General features: G+C 48.0%; 1 protein-coding gene across 2 annotated transcripts in view; it reads right to left on the reverse strand.

Moving 5' to 3' along the window:
• Positions 1-21,383, reverse strand: part of SMPD3 (sphingomyelin phosphodiesterase 3) — a 90,168-nt gene that overhangs the window by 33,670 nt on the left and 35,115 nt on the right. Inside the window, exon 1 of one of the 2 annotated variants that reach the window (XM_063797314.1) lies at positions 5,253-5,749. The exons of the other annotated variant lie outside the window; for it this stretch is intronic. The gene's annotated coding sequence lies outside the window, so the exon portion shown is untranslated. Of the gene's footprint in view, positions 1-5,252; positions 5,750-21,383 lie in introns of those variants that run through there. 2 annotated transcript variants of the gene reach the window in all.

Consider the following 21,383-nt stretch of genomic DNA (forward strand, 5'->3'; position numbering starts at 1 on the left):
GTGCCTCAGCCTCCCGAGTAGGTGGGATTACAGGTGCCCACCATCATGTCCAGCTAATTGTTGTATTTTTAGTAGAGACAGGGTTTTACCACGTGGGCCAGGCCGGCCTCGAAATTCTGACCTCGGGTGATCTGCCCGCCTTGGCCTTCCAGAGTGCTGGGATTACAAGCATAAGCCACTGTGCCTGGCCAAGATTTTTCAGCTTTTCAATGGTGCAAAAGTAATAGACATTCCATAGAAATTGTACTTTGAATTTTGACCTTTTCTTTTTATTATTTTAATTTTTTATTATAAAATGTTAGTAGTTATTATAAAACAGACTTTGTTAGATGATTTTGCCCAACTGTAAGCTAATGTGAGTGTTTTGAACATGTTTAATGTAGGCTAGGTTAAGCTATAATGTTTGCTAGTTTAGGTGTATTAAATGCATTTTCAAGGAACTGTATTTTCAACATAGAATGGGCATATAGGGATGTAACCCTGATAAGTTGAGGAGCATTTGTAATCAAGTTTAAAGGTGGTCATAAGGATGGGCCCCTGATCTGATAACATTAGTGTTCTTATAAGAAGAGATGCCAGGCCAGGTACGGTGGCTCACGCCTGTAATCCTAGCGCTTTGGGAGGCCAAGGTAGGAGGATCACCTGAGGCCAAGAGTTAGAGACCAGCCTGGCCAACACGCGAAACTCTGTTTCTACTAAAAAGACAAAAATTAGCCGGGTATGGTGATGTGCACCTGTAGTCCCAGTTACTCAGGAGGCTGAGGCACACTTGAGCCCAGGAGGCGGAGGTTGCAGTGAGCTGAGATTGCGTGACAGAATGAGACGCTGTCTGGAAAAAAAAAAAAAAAGATGCCAAAGTGCTCACACGTACCAAGGAAAAGCCATATGCGGACTTAGTGAGAAAAAGTGGCTGTCTACAAGCCCGGAAGAGAGCCCTTACCAGAAACTGAATCAGCCAGAACATTGATCTCAGACTTCTAGCCTCTAACCTGTAAGAAACTAAATTTCGGTTGTTTAAGCCACCCAGTCTATGGTATTTTGTTATGGTAGCCCAAACAGACTTATACAAATGGATGGGGACCAAGGGGTACCTGGGTAACATGAAAATGGACCAGGAGGCTGGGCATGGTGGCTCATGCCTGTAATCCCAGAACTTTGGGAGGCCGAGGCAGGCAGATCTCTTGAGGTCAGGAGTTCAAGACCAGCATGGCCAACATGGTAAAACCCCATCTCTAGTAAAAACACAAAAATTAGCCGGGTGTGGTGGTGTGAGCCTGTAGTCCCAGCTACTTAGGAGGCTAAGCCAGGGAATCGCTTGAACCCAGGAGGTCAATGTTGCAGTGAGCTGAGATAGCACCACTGTACTCCAGCCTGGGCGATAGAGCACGAGATTCTGTCTCAAAAACAAAAAAAACAAAAAGGAAAATGGACCAGGAATTTATTCAGAGGTCTCCTGGTTCAGGTAACTGTATGGCTAGTGAAGTTGCTCACTGGCAGTGGGGGTGGGTGAATGGGTGAAGGCAGAGTTTGTGGTGTTGGGGGACATTTGCATAGACATGTCCAGACAGAATTTGGATCTTCAGACCCAGAACTCAGAGTTGAGGTCTGGATTGGAGCAGGTTTGAGAATATTAGAGTGTAGGCGGACTCTTGGGAGTGACTACATTTTGTCAGATCACTTATTCTTTCTTTCTTCTTCAATTGGTCCATTCTAATTCTAATTTCTTGTTATATAAGATAGCTTTTGTCTTTTATATTTTTGTAAAAATCAGATACTCTCCTTTGCTTTAAAAAAGTACAATTGTGCACAACTTTCCCCCAATTTTTAGAAGACTTTGCTTTCCCCTACTTGTAGAGAACAAGTCTTGTTTAGGAGCATAACTGATGTGGTTAGAATCTACTTGTGCAGTCAGAATTGCACAGTTTTTTGAGGCTCATTTTGTCTTTAATATTTGTGATGTCAGTTCTCTTGTCATTCTTACCAATTTCAGAAGAACATATCTCCCTTCACTTCAGCTTGTTGGATAATTTATAATTCAAAATTTACGCTAGCAAATGCCTATGTCTTTCCCACAGAGTTGAACTTGAAAGGCACAGTGTGTTTTCTTTAGTTCTAGGCTGAGCTGTTTTTTCATTTCTGGAAACTTTTCTTATATTATTTCTTTCCTGATGTCTCCTTTATGTGTTCCTCATCCATTCGTCTCTCTCTTCTAGGCCTACTTTAGGGCTGTGATACCATTTTCCATTTTCCAAATCAGTTATTTTCTCCTCTGTTTTCTTTGTCTACATTTTAGGTTTCATGTCTTACCTTATCCTCAACATCACTAATTTCTCTGTTGTATTTGTTTCTGTTAATGCCAATTACTACTTCCAGGTGTTTTCTAATTCTTTTATAATTTTCACCATGGAATTACAGCTATTATTTTTTCTGATCTGTTTCTGTCAGTATTTTGTTGTTGTTGTCATTTATTTCTTTCAAAGTAGTTATTATCCAGTTCCTCTTATTTGTTCCTTCAGATTCCATCATTTAAAAAACAAATTAATTGACATTTATTAGGCACCTACTGCATGCAGACACTGCTGCTCATCATTTAGCACTTGTAGCTGTCTGCTTTCCTTCTAAGTTTAGTGCAGCAGGATTCAGAATTCTTCAGTCACAGCTGCTTTGGGCAGGTTCTGATTATTTATAATTTATTTTCTCTTGTTCCCCAAAAGATTTAAGATAACTTAAACTGTATCCTATGTACAATATGAGGCTTTTTTTGCTTGTTTGTTTAAATAGGGAATTAGAGCTAAGGGAAAACAGAAAAAACAAGAGGCCATCAGGCAGAGTTGGAGATACAGGGACAGTGAGTGAGGTGAAATCTCATTCCAATGGTGGCCTCAGGTGGACACAGAGATGTGTTTTATGACTGAGGCTTGTCCTATTGATTTTTGTTGGTGGTGTTGAATGACCCTTTGTTTTAAATTGTTGCTTGAATGGCTGCAGTGCAGAAGAGGCCCCTGTGGCATCACTCGCTTGGCTAGCCCCCCTGGGTGGGAAATGCTTATATATATATATATCTTTCCCAAGGGGGCTGGAATTGAAAAAAAAAAAAGAGGCAGGATTATAGGTGATAGTGTGGACTGGGGGCACATAAACAGTGTAACAGTGACCCCCAGCCTCATGGCTCACCTTCCAAAAGTCAGTATTGATTGAGCAACTAGTTAGCTGTGTATTTCCTGTGCTCAGAATCAGAGATTTTCCCTTTGTTGGGTGGCAACTGTAATCTGGTCGAGAGGAAGGCTTTTCAGGGGCTCTCTGTTCCCACAGAACTCCAGAGTGGCCTCATTTCACACTTCTTGGGAACTAGTTTTTCGAGTGACAGATTGATTGGTGTATGGGTGGTTACCAAAAAAGATTCTATTTTATTAGCTGTTTGTCTTGCAAAGTGAAATAGTTTTTTTAAACTTTATCAAAATGTCATCATCTCCAGGGTTTAAAGCGTGCCCTCTGGCTTTGAGGGAAGATCTCAGTCCCATAGCCGTCATGTCCCAGTTCAACTCAAGCCATTGAGCAATGAGCCTGAGACGGGGCAGGTGAGCTCAGGCCTGTGGCCGCCCTAGCCTGGGCCCACTTAAGGGGTGACCCTGAGTGGCAGCTAGCTGAGCACCAAGGTGACAGACAGCTCTAAATTTCATCCCGGTGCCTAAACGGTCTTAAAAAAATACATCAAGGGAAAAGTAAAATCTAGACATTCCTATACATGAGAGACTATGTGTATAGGTAATGTTGCTTTTCTGTTTGAGAAGGAAATAGAAAACATTTCACTTACTCTTTTTTTAAAATTAAAAATGAGGAATATATCAAACAATAAAAAAGACCTTGGTTTCCTATTGTGGCAGTTAAAGAAGAGAGAAAAACAGACTGAAAGTTGTTGAGGGAAGGCAGGGAGCAGAGTCCTGTCCCAGGGGTGCCTCAACTCAGTGTGCCTGGCCTGGGCAGCCCAGCCCTGCCCTTCCAGCCTCAGCGGGTGTAGCCCCTAGTTGTCTACTCTGTCCTTGGCCCCTCCCTTAGCCCCAAGTGTCCTGTCCAGAGTCAAGGCCAATTACTCCTAGTTCTTGAGTCCATTTCTAGTCCCTACTCCCAACCCCTCCGTGGCTGTCACCGCCACCAGGGCCTCCTCCTGTCTTGCCTGCTTTGAGCCCCTTCCCTCCTAATTGGGCTGAAGCCTGTGATCCCCACCAGCAGCAGCTCTGAGCTCATTCTGCCCTTGTCCAGCATCTCCAGATCTCCCTCTACCCCCAGGATCAATCCTTCTACCTGGCCTGGCTTGAGGACCCCAGTGACCAGGCCCTGCCCTCCTCAGTCTCGTTTCTGCCCCTCTTTCTCCCACTGATTTGATGTGATGGCCCCGACCTCTAGCTTTCACTGTTCCTGGGACATACCATGCTCTTTCACGCCTCCATGCCTTTGCACATGCTGTACCCTGTGTCTGGAACACCCTGGTGGTCCACCTGACACCCCTCCTCCAAGGCTCAGCTCTAAAGCTTCCAACCCCCTCCCCTCTGTCTCACACCCTGGGGCTTTGTACTGGCAGCGTAGAGCCCCCTGAGCTCCAAGCACAGGGCCCAGTCCCTGACAGGCATTCCAGGAACCTCGGTGGAATCAATAAAGTGATTTCTAGCCAGGCGGGCATGTCCATCACCAGAAGGTTCGATTCCCTTTGTACACACCAGGGGGCACAGCAGGAGCTGTGAGAAACTGCTCCCAATTGTTTGAATTATTGCCTCAATGAGGCTACTTTGTGGTAAAACAAAAGAAAACAAAACGAAAATGCAACATGGAGACTTGAAATTTAAAAGCTGTGTGAACTCACGTGTGTGTTGTGAGTGCCTATAGCTTACTGGAATCATCATCTTCGTCAACATGATTATATAAAAAATGTTTTGGGGTACCCACTGTGTGCCAGGCACTGTGTTCAGAGCATTCCCTGCACAATGTCTTGTTTCATCCCCTAAGCAGCCTGGGGAGGGTGGGTATTATTGATCCCGTACTCAGAGATGAAAACTGAGGCTTGGAGGGGCATAAGTGACTTGCTCAGTCACACAGCAGAGGGTGGCACAGATTCTGTGAGCAAGACTTATCTGCAGCCCCATCCTGGTTAGCATTTTGACCGATGGGGCTCTCTAATACACAGGAGGCACCCATAGGTAAGGGAGGAACACCCCAGGGGTTGGGAAGTCTTGCTAGCCACCACCCTTCCCTCTTACCTGCCTCCTCCTCTGTCCCAGAGGGATTCAAGGTGGATGCTGCCATGATTTGTTCTTAACACTGGAGTGTGAATTCATCCATCAACTGTTGTCCTGGATATCTGAATGGTCAGAGAGCTGGTGGGGATTGGGAGGTATAAACCCAGCAGGAACCAGGTAGAGTTCTGCTGTGGGGCTGAGGGATGATGGGGAACACCCCGGTCAAGCCCATTGTCTCTCCCTGGTGTCCTTCAGCCTTGCGCCCTCCATTTGTTCTCCATACAGAAGCCAGAGTGATCTTTCTAGGTACACACCTGGGTACCCTCCCAGCTGAGAACTCTTTCATGGCCCCCAGGATAAAATCCATGCCCCACATCTGCCTCCTCTCCTGTCGCACTTCTTGCCAATCCTGTCCTTAGAGCTCTCCTCTTTCCTTCTTGGTCCCGTTCTCTCTCCAGGAGGGCCTTTCCCTAGCCTGGAATTCCACGCCTTGCTTGGTCAGCTCCTCTTCATCTTCTGGCCTTTTGCGGGGGCCGGGGGGGGGGGTCTCTTCAGGAAGCCTTCCCCCCTCCCCTGGTGGCAGTGCTTCGTCTTAGGGCCTCCTACAGTGAGCCTCTATTGCTCCTGGCACCACCCCAGAGGTGGCCTCTAGAGGGTCTGGGACCTGGGTCACATGTCAAACAGTCTTGGCCACCTGCAGACAGGCAAGGCCAGGGGATGACAACCACAGGGAGGAATATGCCCCAAAGGCAGCCTTCCAGAGGGAGATGCAGAATCTGGTTCTGGGATGTTGGGGCTTCGTCAGGGAGGGAGGGAGGGAGTCCAAGAGGTGGGTGGGCGTCTGGAATGTGCTAGGGCTGTGGCCACCTGGGCCCCTGCTGGAGCTGCAGCTGTGGATGTTCTCAGGGAGAACAGGCGGAGGGAAAAAGGGGGTCAAGGACAGAAGCTTGGGGCTTATCCCATTTTTGGCTTGGTGAGGAAACAAGAGCCAAAAAGAGCACTTGGGAAAGGAGGAAGATCACAGAAAAGGTGCTTAAAATATAGCACTGTTTTTATTTAGTTCTCAAATAATCTTACTTTTTTCTTTTTCACTTAGAATAGCTGGAAAAGGAGGGCCCTACGTGGCAGTCCCTGGGATGAGAAAACCATGTGTCAGAAAGCTGGTGCCGAATCCCTCACGCTATTTTTACCTTCCTGACACTACCTCTTTGAGCCCCGAGGAGGATCCTGGCCTGAGGTGGCCGAGCTGGAGTCTTCCAGGCTGATGTGGCCAACCTTCACCTTGTTCTCCAGAAACCACCAAAAAGCTGGCGATTCACTTTTCTTGACCAGAAATAAATGCATCAGACAAGTGTTCTCAAGTAATCTTGAGGGATGTGAACACAAAATTATCCCATAAATTGCTTTTGTTTCCTTTCCTCAGTTCAAAGTTGGTTTTTGGTTTGCATTAGTTACATTAAAATTGGACAGTAATTCATGCTCTTAAAATAGAATCTCCATGTTCCCAAGTTTAGAAAGAAAAACCACCTAGGAATGAGAAAAACGTGGACCTATGTGAAATGCCATTCCATTAGCCACAGAATCTTTTGTGGGCCTTGGTGGGAGCACCCATCAGGCGGGATTTGTGGCAGAGCACACCGAAGTGGAGTGTGTCTGTGGTCACTTTTCATTCTGTTCCCCGCTCCAGGTCAAGGAAGCCTTTGACATCGTGGCCAGGAGCTCTGGGGACTCACTAACCTTTAATTACGTTTCTTATTTAAAATAGTGATAAACAGTCCCTCTGTTGATTCAAACATTTAAAAACACTGAGCCTGTAGTTGTTGGCTCTGAACAAAGAGAGCAAATCCTCCCAGCCTCCTCAGGCCCGCCCTGCCTCTGCCTACACCTCTGGGTTCTCAGACTCTCATTCAAATGCTGAAGCCAGAAAATGTCCCTGTGGGTGGGCTTGGGGGGAGGTCACTTCAGGATTCAAAATCAGGACTGGCTAGGCTGTGCAGTGAGGTCCCATTTTCCCCACATGGGGACTTCTGGCTTCTCCTATTACCTGGCTCCTGCTTTGGGTTCAAGGTGAAGGTCAGGAGGTGAGAAGGAGGAGCCACCTTCTTACCCCCACTGCCCCATGGTCTGGTGCCCCATAGCATGTCTACTCATCACTGTGCTTCGTTTATCAATGTCAGCCCCTGGTCCCACAGGCCTTGGATGTAAAGAGAACAACTCTGCTGTCCCCACGCCCCCAGTACATCTGCTGCCTGGAATGGAGGGAAGTAGGGACCCCTTCTAGGCCTGTGGGGTCCCCTTCAAGAGCCAAGTGCCATCCATCCCATCTTGTGGACACCCACAAAGAAGGAGCCTTGAGGCCCAGGCTCCCTAGAGGCAGCTGATGCAATGTAGGGGCAGGTGGGTGGGGAGGAAGGAAGAATGATGGTCAGACCCCCCACTGGCCATTCTTCCTGGATGACTTGGAACCCAATCAGCTGCTGCTCGCCTGGACTGCCAGGTTGCCTCGTCCTCATCATTTGGAAGACTGCAGCAGTGGCCAGGTATGGACTTTGCTTCAGTAGTGATCATGTCCAGAGAGGAGCCCCTTGCTATAAACACAGTACATCAGTGACATCCACGATAAACCCAAAGCCCTGCCTTGTCTCAGGGCTAAGGCCAAGTTGGCCTGGGCCCAGCTTCTCTCCGTAGCCTCATGCCTCCCCAGGCACCAGTGTGGATGTCACCACACCTCTCCACTCTACTCCATAGCAGGGCAGCTACTATTGTAGTCACCATTTTACAGATGAGGAAACTGAGGCCCAGAGGGGTAAAGCATGCTACCAAGATCACAGTGGAGGAGCTGGGATTTGAACCCAGGTCTGTCTGACTCTAAAACCAGTGCTGTTCTCAATCCATCCTGCCACAGAGCCTCCTAGTCCCACTTCCTGCCTCTGCCAAGTGGCCTCTAGAAGGAACCACCCTCAAATACGTGTCGGGGGTGATGTGGTCCTGGGTAAGGGTTAAGGGCTTTGTGGAGGTGCTGGAAGCTGTGATGTTTCTTGTTGAGTCCAGCCTAGCTCTGCTAGGGTGTCCCCCTGACCTTGCCAGCATGACCCATTTGGGCTGTAATTTTAAACGATAATTATGGATTAGCTTGGTGACCATCAGGCCCTTCTGCTATATCCCAGGAAATGGACCTAACCCTGTTACAGGGCAAATCAGATATAATCAGCTCCTAATTCAATATGGTTATTCTAAGTCACATTTATCAAGGGACAGAAGCTGGCCCATGGGTTAGACTACAGTAGTGGTTGGATTAGACTCAGACAAGAATCCTCAACTTGCACTTTCTGACAGTTTTATAAAAATTAAGTGGAAGAGATGAACTTTTTTAGTACCATATGCTACAAGTACACACACTTGTATGTCCCACACACAGATGGGGGCATGTTTCAGACTGGCCATGTGTCCCTGCAGCCTTAATCTGCCATGGTTGTGCCTCTCCAGCCCCGACAAAGGTGCCTAGACACCTGGAACACTGCTCTGTTCAAAACCAAACCTGAGCAATCACCCAGTGGGCAGGGCCGGTCATACCAGCCCCTTCTGTGGCTGACGACTGTAACTGGGTTCAGGTACATGGCAACTTCTGGCCAGCTCTGAGTGAGAGAGGATTTCTCTTCTAAGTGGTGGTTTGTGGGATCACAGAGGCCAAACAATAATCAGATTATTGGATGCTTGTGATTGGATCTGCTAGTTTTGCACTGGATTGAACTTTTTTCTCCTGACCCCCACCCCTCACCTTCAGAGCACTGCCAGTGCCACCCTCTGTGAGGTGCTGGCCTCAGAGCTCAGTGAAACAGAAGTACAGAGTCTTGAATGAACCACCCAGGCCAGCATCAGTGAGTGTCAGAACTGGGACTTGAGCTCCAATTTGTCATGCTCCAAAGTCTGGGCACTTTCCACAGCATCCCTGCGTCTCACCCTTTTTCTGCCCCAGTCCACCTGAGGGAAACACAGTGGCTGAGGGGAGGGGCATGCCATATCCTGTTGCAGGGAGCACTTCAACATGTAGCTGACACATTTGGACTTGATGTCACTGGCACTGGAGGTTTTCTGAGCCAATTTTTTAGGTTTTTGCCACCCAGCTCAGTGGTGATGCCCAGTAGGGAGTAGAAAATGCAAGACTTGAGTTTGGGCAGTTGGGGTTGGAAGTGGAATTGGGGGTGATAGGGGTATAGGAGGCAGCAGGGGCTGGGGCGTAAGTGGGATGTTACAGGGGGTGAGTTTGAAGACAGGGCCCTGTCTTTGGAGCATGCTTTAGAGTCAGGGTAGAGGTGGGACAGGGCATGTCCAAGAATCTCCCTGAATCCTGGCCTCGCCTAAAAGGTAATTATCTGAGATCCCCACGCCAATAGCCTGGTTCCAGGAACTTCAATCTTCTTATTGCAAGGGGAAGTTTCAGGGCACTGTGCTGGCCAGAACAGGAGAATTTCATAGGTACAAGGCAGGCTGTCATACCAGGTTTTCTGGAAGCCTTCTTAAAGCACCTAGGACCATATAAATGCCTTCGTCGCAGATCTTTAGAATCCCAGCAAGGCAAACATGCCAAATGGCTAAGAGGACAGCAGCTTCCAGTTTATCCTCACTTGTCATGGCTTTATGTTCAGCTCTCCTTCCCGACTGCCAGCCCAGATGACCAACAGCGACCCCAGGCCCACACCAGACAATTCTCTGAAAACTCACAGAGGCGGTAGCCACAAAGAGGCAATAAGGTTCTACAGAATCCTACCCAGCCTTCCTTAGCAGGACCTCCCTGCAAGCTCCGACTCTCCTTCACCCACGCCACGGCTGGCTAGTGACCTTCCTCTGAGTCACATCTCTCTCCCTTTTAGACTGTCATTTCCCTGGCTCTTCCTACAATTAATAAGGTCTAATTCTTAGAATAAATTTCTGATTCCATTATACTTGTAGTATTCTGCCTCCCTGATTGAACCCTGAGTGATACAGCACCTCACCTCTGCAGGCCTCCATTTCTCTCCTCTATAAAATGGGGAAGGTATGTGACATACTGCCCTAGGAAGGGGGCTGCATCTGGGTGCTGAGGGCCAGGAGGCAGGGATTGATTCTGTGTGCATATTTGTCATAATCTGAGGACAAGCAATAAGCCAGAGTCATGACTCAACTCAGTGTGGCTATTCATCTTGCACAAGCTGTAGGAGTCCCACAGAGCAGGGCCCACATGAGGTCAGTGGGTACATTTATGCTGGTGGTGGAAGGCGTGGTGACTCCTTCCAGTGGTCTGTTTGGTAGTGATTTGTTATATAGCATGGTGGGCGCTGTGCCTGAATGTTCAAGTTTATCCTCATTTGTCATGGCTTTATGTTCAGCATTCCTTCCTGACTGCCAGCCCCAATGACCAACAGTGACCCCAGGCCCACACCAGACAATTCTCTGGAAACTCAAAGAGGCGGTAGCCACAAAGAGGCAACAAGGTTCTACGGAATCAAGGTTCTACAGAATCAAGGTTCAAGGTGATGGCAGGTCAGTGCCTTTCCTGATTGGATGCTGGAATGCATTCAATAGTTAGGAATTCTTAGGAATGCAACCTCCAACTGGAATGTCATTTCCCTGGAAAACCAGTGTATGCTGAATTAGGAGACTTCCAGGAAGATGCTGAGAAGGGCTTGTTGGGCCTGAGATGTGCCTGCTGACTTGCTGGAGGGGAAGCTTCGCTTCTATAATGATGATGAGCTAGTCTTGTATGGAGAGTGGATTTGTACACTGTGTCAGGGTGCAGCACAGAGTGTCATGCTCCCTCTGGCCCCAGGGCCTTTGTTCCTACAGTAACGCTCTGATTTTAGATGTGATGTGGCTCCCTCCTTCACTTTGTTCAGGTCCCTGTTTCAAATATCACCCCCTTGGGATAGCTTTCCCTGACCATCCCGTACAAATAATGCCTCCTGTCACCCTCTATTCCCTTCCCTGCTTCATTTTTCTTTCCAAAACATCACTACTTAACTCATTATGCATTTCTATGTTGTCTTTCTTCTTCCACTGAAACACGAGCTCCCTGAGGACAGGGATTCTGTCTGTTGTGTTCACTGTTGGATCTGTGACACCAAGAACAGTGCCAGGCTCAGAGTAGATGCCAATACAAATTTGCTACAGGTCAGAACTGACGTCTGCATAAAGACAAGTGACCTGGCCTGGCCTCACCTCTATTTCTGCCTTCATTCATGCCTGAAAACAACAAATACAGTTTTCCTAGTCCTGGAAGAAGGCTACTTCTTGACGTCAGGAAGGCTGGTTTGACTAATTCAGTACCAAACATGAGTTCTCAATATCCAGGGATTTTTATTCTTTTTTTGTAATCATTACTCTTGATCCTGGGATCTGTAACCATTTTAGAAGTGGATTTGATGTGATTAAATTCTTTCCTAGCCTAATCCTTTATGGAAAACAAAAGTTTTAAATGAAATGAATTAGAATGGATTTGCTGAGGTTTGATTGTTTGCACAATAATTTTACCCCAGCTCATTTCAAAACCAGGGCTGGGCCTCATGCGTTGAAGAATACCCTGACAAATATTCTGTAATGAAGGGGAACAGCTCCCCACTCTTGCGTGACAGCACTTACTGAGTGCCTGTGACTAGAGGGGTGACCACACACACAGGAGTCAGAGGGGCCAGCTGTCAGAAAGCCCAGGCACATTCTTTTGCAGGAACGCCAGGTCCCAGGGAGGCTGAGGCGCAGCTGGGATGGTGGGCAGGATGACAACCCTGCCATCGTTTCTCTGTTTTCTTTTTTTCTTTCTTTCTTTATTTTTTGACAGGGTCTCATTCTGTGCAGTGGTGCCATCGTGGCTGACTGCAGCCTCTGCCTCTCAGGCTCAAGAGATCCTCCCACCTCAGCCTCCCGAGTAGCTGGGACTACTCAGTGCACACCACCACGCCCAGCTAACTTTTTTTTTTTTTTTTTGAGACGGAGTTTCGCTCTTGTTGCCCAGGCTGGACATTACAGGCATGTGCTACCATGCCTGGGTAATTTTGTATTTTTAGTAGAGATGGGGTTTCTCTATGTCGGTCAGGCTGGTCTCGAACTCCCGACCTCAGGTGATCTGCCCGCCTCAGCCTCCCAAAGTGCTGAGATTACAGGCGTGAGCCACCATGACAGGGTTTCATCGTGTTGCCCAGGCTGGTCTTGAACTCCTGGGCTCAAGGGATTCGCTTGCCTTGGCTTCCCAGGCATGAGCCACCATGCCCAGCTGTTTTCTCTGTTTTATCCTGGAATCTCCATGGGCCTCAGCTTAGCAATTGTGAGGGTGGGTATGCAGGAGGTGGGGTGTGAGGAGGGGCTGGCAAGCAACCTTTAGAAGCAGGTCTGAAGGGACTTGTCAGGGGTTCCCCAGGTAGGAAATAGGGGTCACCTGTGCCCCCAGCCCACCTGCCATTGAGGTGCTAGCCCCCAGAGGCTGTTATCTTTGTATAGATGCTGGGGGCATCAGGACAGCCTGAAACACTGTTTCCAGGAGTACAGCATAGAAAATAAGTCTTTCCATCCAAATTGGAAATGAAAAGGCCCTGGTACTTGACAGATCTACTCCAGTGACTTGGAACACTGTGTGGGAGACTTGTCCTTGGCAGCAGTAGAAATGGGGCGGCTCTGAACTTTCTCTCTGTAACCCCAGGCACATGTGTGCAGACTTGCCAGGCCCTGTGGGCCAAGCGGATGTAGGACCTGGCTCTTATCCGGGCATTTGGTAACTCGAGGAAAATGGACTTTTCCTCTTCTGCTGCTTTTGTTTTTAACTTTGGGGCCTTATCATTTGTGGCATCTGCCCTCTAGGACCTATAGCTTTTGGGACTGCTGGTAGACACCTATTCTACTAGCAGGGTTTTTTCCCCCAAGGCAGGTGTTTTGATGAGGGCTTGGGTCACAGCCTCAGGACTCATGGCTGCTCTGTATCTTCCATCCTGCTGGCCTGGACCACACGGTTCCATGACTTTGCCAGCTTCCTTGGCAGGTTTCATTAAGAGACATGCACAGGCCGGACGCGGTTGCTCACACCTGTAATCCCAGCACTTTGGGAGGCTGAAGCAATCAGATCTCTTGAGCTCAGGAGTTCGAGACCAGCCTGGGCAACATGGCAAAACCCCATCTCTACAAAAAATACAAAAATCAGCCCACGTGGTGGCACACACCTGTGGTCCCAGCTACTTGGGAGGCTGAGGTAGGGGTTGAGCCCTAGGGGTTGAGGCTGCAGGAAGCCATGATAGTGCCCCTGCACACTTCAGCCTGGGTGACAGAGCAAGACCCTGTCTCAAAAAAAAAAAAAAAAAAAAAAAAAAGAAAAGAAAAGAAAATACAAAAAGAGAATAATTTTGTCTGGGAGGCCTTGTGTTCTGCCCCCATCATGGGCCTCACTATACTCAGATGAAAATAGTGACTTCTTGGTGTAAAAGTCTCAGCCTGAAAGTCCTTTTCCTCTTTCAGAAATGTAAGTTAACACAGCTTAGGCCCTGAAGAAATGCCCGCCTGGCCACAGGATGGCATGCCACAGTCACTGCCCCTTCACAGTGAAGCCCCCTCCTCACTGGGTACAATTCAGAGACTAATGTGGGTGCATGCACCTCTCAGCTGAGCCTGATCCCTGGAGTGGAAATCCAGAGCTGTCGTCCGCCCTTAACCCCAGACTTAGTACCAGCTAACACAGGTGGAGCACATTCCTGATGCTGAACATTGTCAAGTGGTTTATCTCACTTGATCATCAACCTTGTCCCCTCTGAGACACCCTTAGCACTCCCTGCTTTTGCCCTTGGTCAACAGCAGGGCGGGCAGTTGAACCCCCAAGGGTCTGATGCTAGAGCCTATGCCCTTAACCAGTCTGCCAGTCTTTCCCGTGGGGCTGTTTGATGATTCATTTTATTCTATACCCAGAAACAATGAGGCGTAAACCAGAATAAAAGGGGGCTATCATGATATCACTATTTGCCATTTATCTAAATTAGATAATAAATCATGAAGCTACTTGAAATAATATACATGTCAACCTTCTGAACATTTAGTTATCACTTAGTACCATTTGATGGTGTCTGTGGTATAATTAACACTTTCTTGTAGAAAATATGATATTTCTGTGAAATAAAAAAGTGAATGAGAAAATCAATTTAACCTGGCCCTCCTCTTCCTTGGGGATGGGGCAGCAGATCTTGTGGCAGTGGCTGGTTGGGATGGCTGGGGCTAGTGGTGGATGAGCAGAAGTTTCCAGCCCTCTGAAGGCCAGGATGGTGCCTGGAAAGAGGGAAGCCTGTCGCCCTCGGTAGCAGCAGGTCCAGCTGAGGATTGCTGCTGAGCCCCAAATAGCTCCGTGTCCATTCATCAGACTCAGCATAATTGGGCATCTGCCACTGGCATCTCCAGATGTTTGCCTTTATCAGACGCCGATGTGGTTCAGAGTTTTCACTGAGAGCCTCGTAAAAGCTCTAGCTGGTTGGGGACGCTTATTGTTCATTTTATTTGAGTTCTTTATCATGTGCAAAATGTTCCAGGCACCATTAGGAGACACAAAAGACTCAGAAAACACAGTTTCAGGGGGCGGAAGACTCACCGTAGCGTGGAGGAGACACGGCCACAGACATTTACAAACATTTGCTGAACACAGTCAGCTGGCAGGAATGAAAAATCCGCTCTCAGCAGCACATCGGGGCATGGGGGTAGGGCAGTAGAGACTGAGGATTTAATGCTTGCCTGGGGGAATCTTGTAAAATCGGATGGCTGTTCTGGGCTGTTTGCTCATTAATGTGGTCTTTAGATTCCTGCTCAGTAAGATTGGGACATGGGGCCAGAAATAGGGCAGAAGCTTGATCAGGAGAATATTGAAGGGAGACTCGTCTTGCTTGAGGTGAACATTTGAGGGCTGTGTCCAGGCACACTGTAATTACTGCTTAACCATAAGTGTAGCTTGGCAAGATGCATGGATTTATACATAGGTTGCTAAGGGCATTTAGGGAAAACCAAACGTAGGCGAGGAGAACTGTCTCCATCAATTTATAACATTCATGTCTGAGACAGCATCATGGAAGGGCAGACAACCCTGCTCTTAGGCATAAATTAAAGCTATCCTTCCTGGAAAAGAATAATTTAAATGATCAGTAACCTCTTTTGAAAAACTATTTTAAGAGTATTTTTTTGTTTTATGTAATTTAAAATTCCTGATTGGTAGGTATTCGAAATGACATTCAACTTTAATGTTTGACTTTTGAGTCTATTGTTGTATTTTTAATTTTTAATTTTTTTTAAGAGATGGAGTCTTTGCTATGTTGGCCAAGCTGATCTCAAACTTCAAGCCTCAAAGGATCCTCCCGTCTCAGCCTCCCAAAGTGATGGGATTACAGGTGTGAGCTACTACAGGAGCCTATTGTTGTATTTTTTAAAAATTGTTTTTAATTTTTATTCTAAAATCTTTATTATCACCTCTTAGAATGTGTAGCATATTGTTGTATTTTTAACCTGTGATCTTAAATGCTTCTTATGCCTTATTGTTTGGGCTGGTGTGCGAACTCTAACTTGCTGAGTGTGAAGTTCTGGTATTGATAATATTGTAATACGTGTTTGCCTACTTATAAAAAACAGTGAAAATAAAAGTTTCTACTGGCAGAGGAAAAATAAGTGTTTAAAAAAGTACTTTCTTTTAAAAATCAACTTCATTTATTTCCCTTTTACCAAAAAAGAATTGGTGAAGCTTATAACAAAAGATATAACAGAGAGTTTATTAAGATAGAAATAGGAAATTGGAACCCAGGCAGAAAAGAATACAAATTTTCTAACCACCAATGGCTAATCTTACTTCTGTGACCAAGCTCCAAATTTATCTTTGAGCTTCCTAGAATCCAAGGAAAAAAGGGAAACATAATTAATTACATAGCCCCAGCTACTAAAATGAACAAAGTATGCCAATTCATGGATTTTTAAAACATTATTATTATTAAATAAAAGATAATTGCGTAAATAAAACTTCAATCTGCAAAGGGAAAATAATTTTCTCAACTTCATTTCATGGAAAGACAATGAAAAAGCTAGTTAAATTCATTGTAGCCACACATAAAGCTGCCTATGGAATTAATGTGACTACTGTTACCTTTGAGCTATGAGGAATATTCTGCCCATGTGGGTATTTAATTATTTGTGAATTTATACAAGAGAGTCAGGGGTAACTTCTGGGAAAATGGGGGAGATATTTTAAGAATATTTAGAAAAGAAAAGATTGATTTAGAAATTTTTTTGGTGAGAAGTAAAGCCTGGGCAATGCTGACAGACATGCCCACTAAGATCTGGGTGACTCTGGGATGGCTCCCATTCAATCAGCATATTGCTGAATGAATCGTTTCAGGTCAAGGCCAGGGACCTGGACCTAGGCATTTGGCAGTGTCTCGCCTGTCCTTAGGTAGAGGCTGTGTTCTATTTCTCTGGTCTGCCCAGACAGTGCCTGGTACATTTTGCACATAAATAACTCAACCATGGTTCTGTCTCTCCTCGGTTGAGAACTCCAGGAGGGCAAAAACACATTCCCAGCATCCCTGAGGTTTCTGCCTGGTACTGGCAGCTGATACCACTACTGCCAGTGTTGGACGATAATAGCTCACAAACTAAAAACAGGAAAGGTGGGCAGTTATGAAGTGTTGGATGAGTGGGCACAATCCTGAAGTGGGCTTTGCTTTAGAAGGATCTGTTGTGCACCCCCACTCCCCACCGCTATGGAGTGCACACCAAGAGACTCCACCTAGGTCGCTGAGGTCTCACAAGGGCCCTGCACTGCAGGTGACTGGGGTGTGTGTGTAGGGAGAGGACCCTCGCTGACAATGCTGACCTGTCTCTATCTATTCTCCCAGCAGGCTTTAAGGGTGGAATTCCAGCAGGCACTGCATTTTCCCAGCTTTTGTACTCAGTTACTCAGAGCTCATTCCTTTGCAGCTCTAAAGCTCTTTTGTGTTTCATCATCTTGCTCGAAACCTTGCCCGGAGGGCTCACTTTGGCCCCAGCAGAGAGTGCCTTTCCTGAGAGGTGAGGGATGTGGGGAGGGGGTGCAGTGAGGGGAGAGGCATATCTGTAAGCAGGACACACCTGTGGTCATGGCAGAGCAGTGTGAGTCTTACATGCCTGACTCGGGCTGGGTCTGTGTTGTGGGCAGCAGCTCTAATGCCTGCCAGAGTTGGGATTTGGGTAAGTCAGGTTTCCTCTCTGGGATTCCGTTTTTCCATCTCTGAAGTGGGAATTTTAACAGTACCTAAATAACACGAGGTGAAGGTGTCATGAGGGTAAACTGCACACAAAATCCTGTCCCAGTGCCCGACTCGGATGCACTTGGTGCATGGTCATCATGATTGGTTTTTTTTGAGACGGAGTTTCACTCTGTTCCCCAGGCTGGAGTGCAGTGGCGCGATCTCGGCTCACTACAAGCTCCGCCTCCCGGGTTCACGCCATTCTCCTGCCTCAGCCTCCCGAGTAGGTGGGACTATAGGCGCCCGCCACCACGCCCGGCTAATTTTTTGTATTTTTAGTAGAGACGGGGTTTCACTGTGTTAGCTAGGATGGTCTCGACTCCTGACCTCGTGATCTGCCCGCCTCAGCTTCCCAAAGTGCTGGGATTACAGGCGTGAGCCACCGCGCCCGGCCAATGATTGGTTATTATCCTGTCCTGGGGATGAGAACAGCCACCAGCTCCTTCCCTCAGACCGTCACCTACCTGACAGAGGTTTCACACCTCATGGGAGAGGAGGCTGAGGTTAGTCACCCATGTGGGCAAGCCCCAGGGCCTCTCTGACCCTAACGAGGCAGAGATAAGACCTGCCTGTCCCGAGGGCTGTAAGAATCACATGCAGGCCCTGGTGGGGCAGTTCCTTGTCTCCAGCTCCACCACAAGAGGACTGAAGACAGTACTCAGAGGACCTGCAGCCAGTACCCGGCACACACGAATGCCCCGTGGGTGCTGGGGCTGGTGTCACAAACTGTGGTTACTCCACAGGTGTCAGGAAGCACAGGGCTCAGGCTCCAGATGCTCCCAGGGGAGGGAGGAGGTGAGGGCAGAGGCGATGGGCCATGCCATCCACAGACCAGGGGTGGCCCCACCAACATGAACATTGTTGGTGTTGTCATCTTGGATGCCAGTCTGAGGTCCAGGCACAAACACACATGAATCTCCTCCCCATTTCTCCAGGCACCAGCACTGTCACCCCCAGCCTCAGGCTATTTGGGCAGTGGGGCTAGGAGTGTCCTCTATTTCTATGTGCTAAATCTGGCAACCCAAGGTGTTAAAAATCATAGTAGATACTACTGGATTTAAATCAGCCCAACTTTGGACACCTAAGGCTCATTAAAAAGCTGTAAGTGCAGAGCCTTCCTGACTATAAATCCTCGCTTTCTTGCAGAGTTTGACTGAGAGTCATTTTATCTGTTTCTCCACCATCACGGATGGAAATACTCCAGCATCCCGAGTTTTTTGGTTTGTTTGTTTTTAATTCAAAAGTTTCCCAGACACAGAGAAGGACTTAAATCGTAGGCCAACTGAAGGGCACAATGTTCCTGTTACAAGTAATTTAGGTAAAATAAAGAGTAACAGAAACACCTGCAGCATCGAGGCGCCTTGCATCTGTGAATTCCGGCAGAGTGAAGACTCCTAATGACGGGCCATGGCACCTGCACAGTGAGGTCAGGAATCACTCAGACTTCACGGCAGATGCCAGTGAGTTCTGCCTAAGCAGGGAATGGGCGGGCATCATCAGCTGCCAGTGTTGGAGTGTGGGGGTGATCACACCTTGATGACAGAGAAGGCCAGAGTTTAAGGAGCCAGCAGGAAGAGGCCATGTGGCTGCACTCCTCTATGACCAGAATGTCCCTGTGGGCATGAGGGAGGGCAGCCTCCAGGCAAAGCAGGCCGGGGTCAGGAGAGATCTTCGGGGAGTGTCAGCACAGTGCCCTCCCCCAACCTCAGGCCCAGGCCTGTTCTCCTGCTAGGACCACCTCAGTCCAGTGATCACAGAGGGGCACAAACTCCTTGGGCACTTGGCACTTGGGTGCTGTTGCAGTGTTGGGGTGGGGAGCTCCAGGTGTGGCGGCCACACTGCCTGGTCAGATAGGAGCCCAGAGCTGGTGTCTGAGGACAACCACCATCCTCTACAAGGTCACCACTATAGTTCAGGCTAGAGACCTGGTCTTGTGGGGCCCAAATGAGCACCTACCCATCTTGATTCCTGCTTAGGGCCTCTCCCACCCTCCCACTGCAGGCATGGGTGGAGGCTGGTGAGTGAGGGATGGGAGGGTGATGGAGGGAGGAGAGACTGAGCATGAGCTGATGGCCAGCAGGGCTGCCCACAGGACTTAAGACTGGGCAGGTGGAAGTGATAATGGATAATGATCAAAGATGAGGCCTACACCCAGCAGTGGGGGAACAGCAGCCACGTAGAGCATCCTTGTAGAACAAGCTGGATCACTCAAGCAAGCCCCATGCATTAACCTTGATGTTTTATTCTGTAAAGTGGAGCTCCTAATGCCTTCTCTGCCTTGCCCTGGTAGCAGCCAGAGGAAGTGGCTGTGACACCTTGGGGATCCTAGGGCAGTGGGACAGCATCAAAAAGTGCTGAAGACTGGGAGGAAGCTCAGAATTGGGGGCAGGAATGAAAATGATAGACAGGAGAAATCCAGGAGTCTGGATCAGCACCTGGCCACCCTCTGGGCCAGAGGGGAGAGGCTGGGGTGGGGGAGCTTTTGAGACATGGTGGCTGGGAGGCCAGCATGCCTGGAACAGAAATGAGGGCATGGGGGAAGGAAGAAGGAGGCAGGAGGTGCTCTGGGAAAGTGCAGTGCACGGGGCCAGGGAGGCAGAGGCAGTTGCTAGGCGGAGCTGTGCCCGGGAGGCCAGAGGAGGCTGGGGAAGGCCTGGGGCAACTTCCTAGGAAAAGCCTAAGGAGGGGAGGGCATGAAGATGATGAGGAATGAGCAGTTGGTGGGGACTCAGAAGAAAATCTCACTGCCCGTCAAGGTACGCCCACAGCAGCCCAAGCCCTGTGCCAACATGCACTGCCATTCCTGGTTGCCAGATACAACCCTTGGGAGTGGGCAGGGAGGAAACCCACAGCCAGGATGATAGCCCCCAAGACCCACAAGTGACCAAACCACGTAACATCAAACATGTAAAGGGTTCAGATCAGGAAATCCAACAGATTTCCAGCCACACCTATCTCCCAAAACATAGCTGGTGAATCCAGGAGTAAGTAGAAAGCAGCTCTGAAGAGTCAAAATGGTGGCCACAGCACCCCCAGTCCCTGCCTGCTCACCTGTAGGCAGAGGCCCTCACTCAGAGCCTACCTGCTTCATTTAACACACAGTTCTGATAGACATTGGTACCTGGTTTCAATTACAAAGAAAATCAAGCCCAAAAGAAAAACTCTAAGGCTCTGCAAATCTTGAATGTGCGAGATCATCACAGTGAGGAATCAGCCTGGAAAGACTGCCAATTCCCACTCAAGATAGACAGTCTATGATTCCCATATTTTCATAATGAGGCTCCCCAAGTTATCAAGACATTGTAAAATAATATTCCATCTTCATTGCTTAGGAAGGCAGGGTAGTGTATGGTAGATGTTAGAGGAATATGCTGTGCTTTTAAAAGTTAGGCATTTGAAGAGGGGATGGAAGAACATTTTTTGAGTACCTGCTACATACACACCATCTTAAACATGTTAATCTCCTAACAATCCTACAAGTAACTATTATCTATGTCATTTTATAGAAAAGAAAACAGACTTAGAGAGCTGAAGTGATGTATCCCAGCTCATGCCACTAATGCTTTTTTCTTTTCACCCTTGGCGTGGCTCAAGTCCTTGGCCTGGGGCCTATGTGGAATGCCTGCTCTTTGACACCAGGTGAATGAGGCTTTGCTGGATGCACAGGGCCTGAGTTTGGGTGATGTTTTCCAGGGTGGTGGTGATGGCTGTCACTGTCCCATCAGCTCACTGTGGGGACCGATTTTCTGCCCTGGCCTCCATAGCTTTGGCCACTCTGAGAGGCGAAGGCCCTTCTTCTGCCTCTGCTCCAGGATAAAGCTCCCCTTTCCACATGGGAAAGCATGAGCTGTGAAGCCTTGCAGCTGGAAGACAGCTGCAAGATAGCTGGTCTATC

This window comes from Pan troglodytes, chromosome 18 (assembly GCF_028858775.2).
Source record: "Pan troglodytes isolate AG18354 chromosome 18, NHGRI_mPanTro3-v2.0_pri, whole genome shotgun sequence".
NCBI classification, from domain to species: domain Eukaryota; kingdom Metazoa; phylum Chordata; class Mammalia; order Primates; family Hominidae; genus Pan; species Pan troglodytes.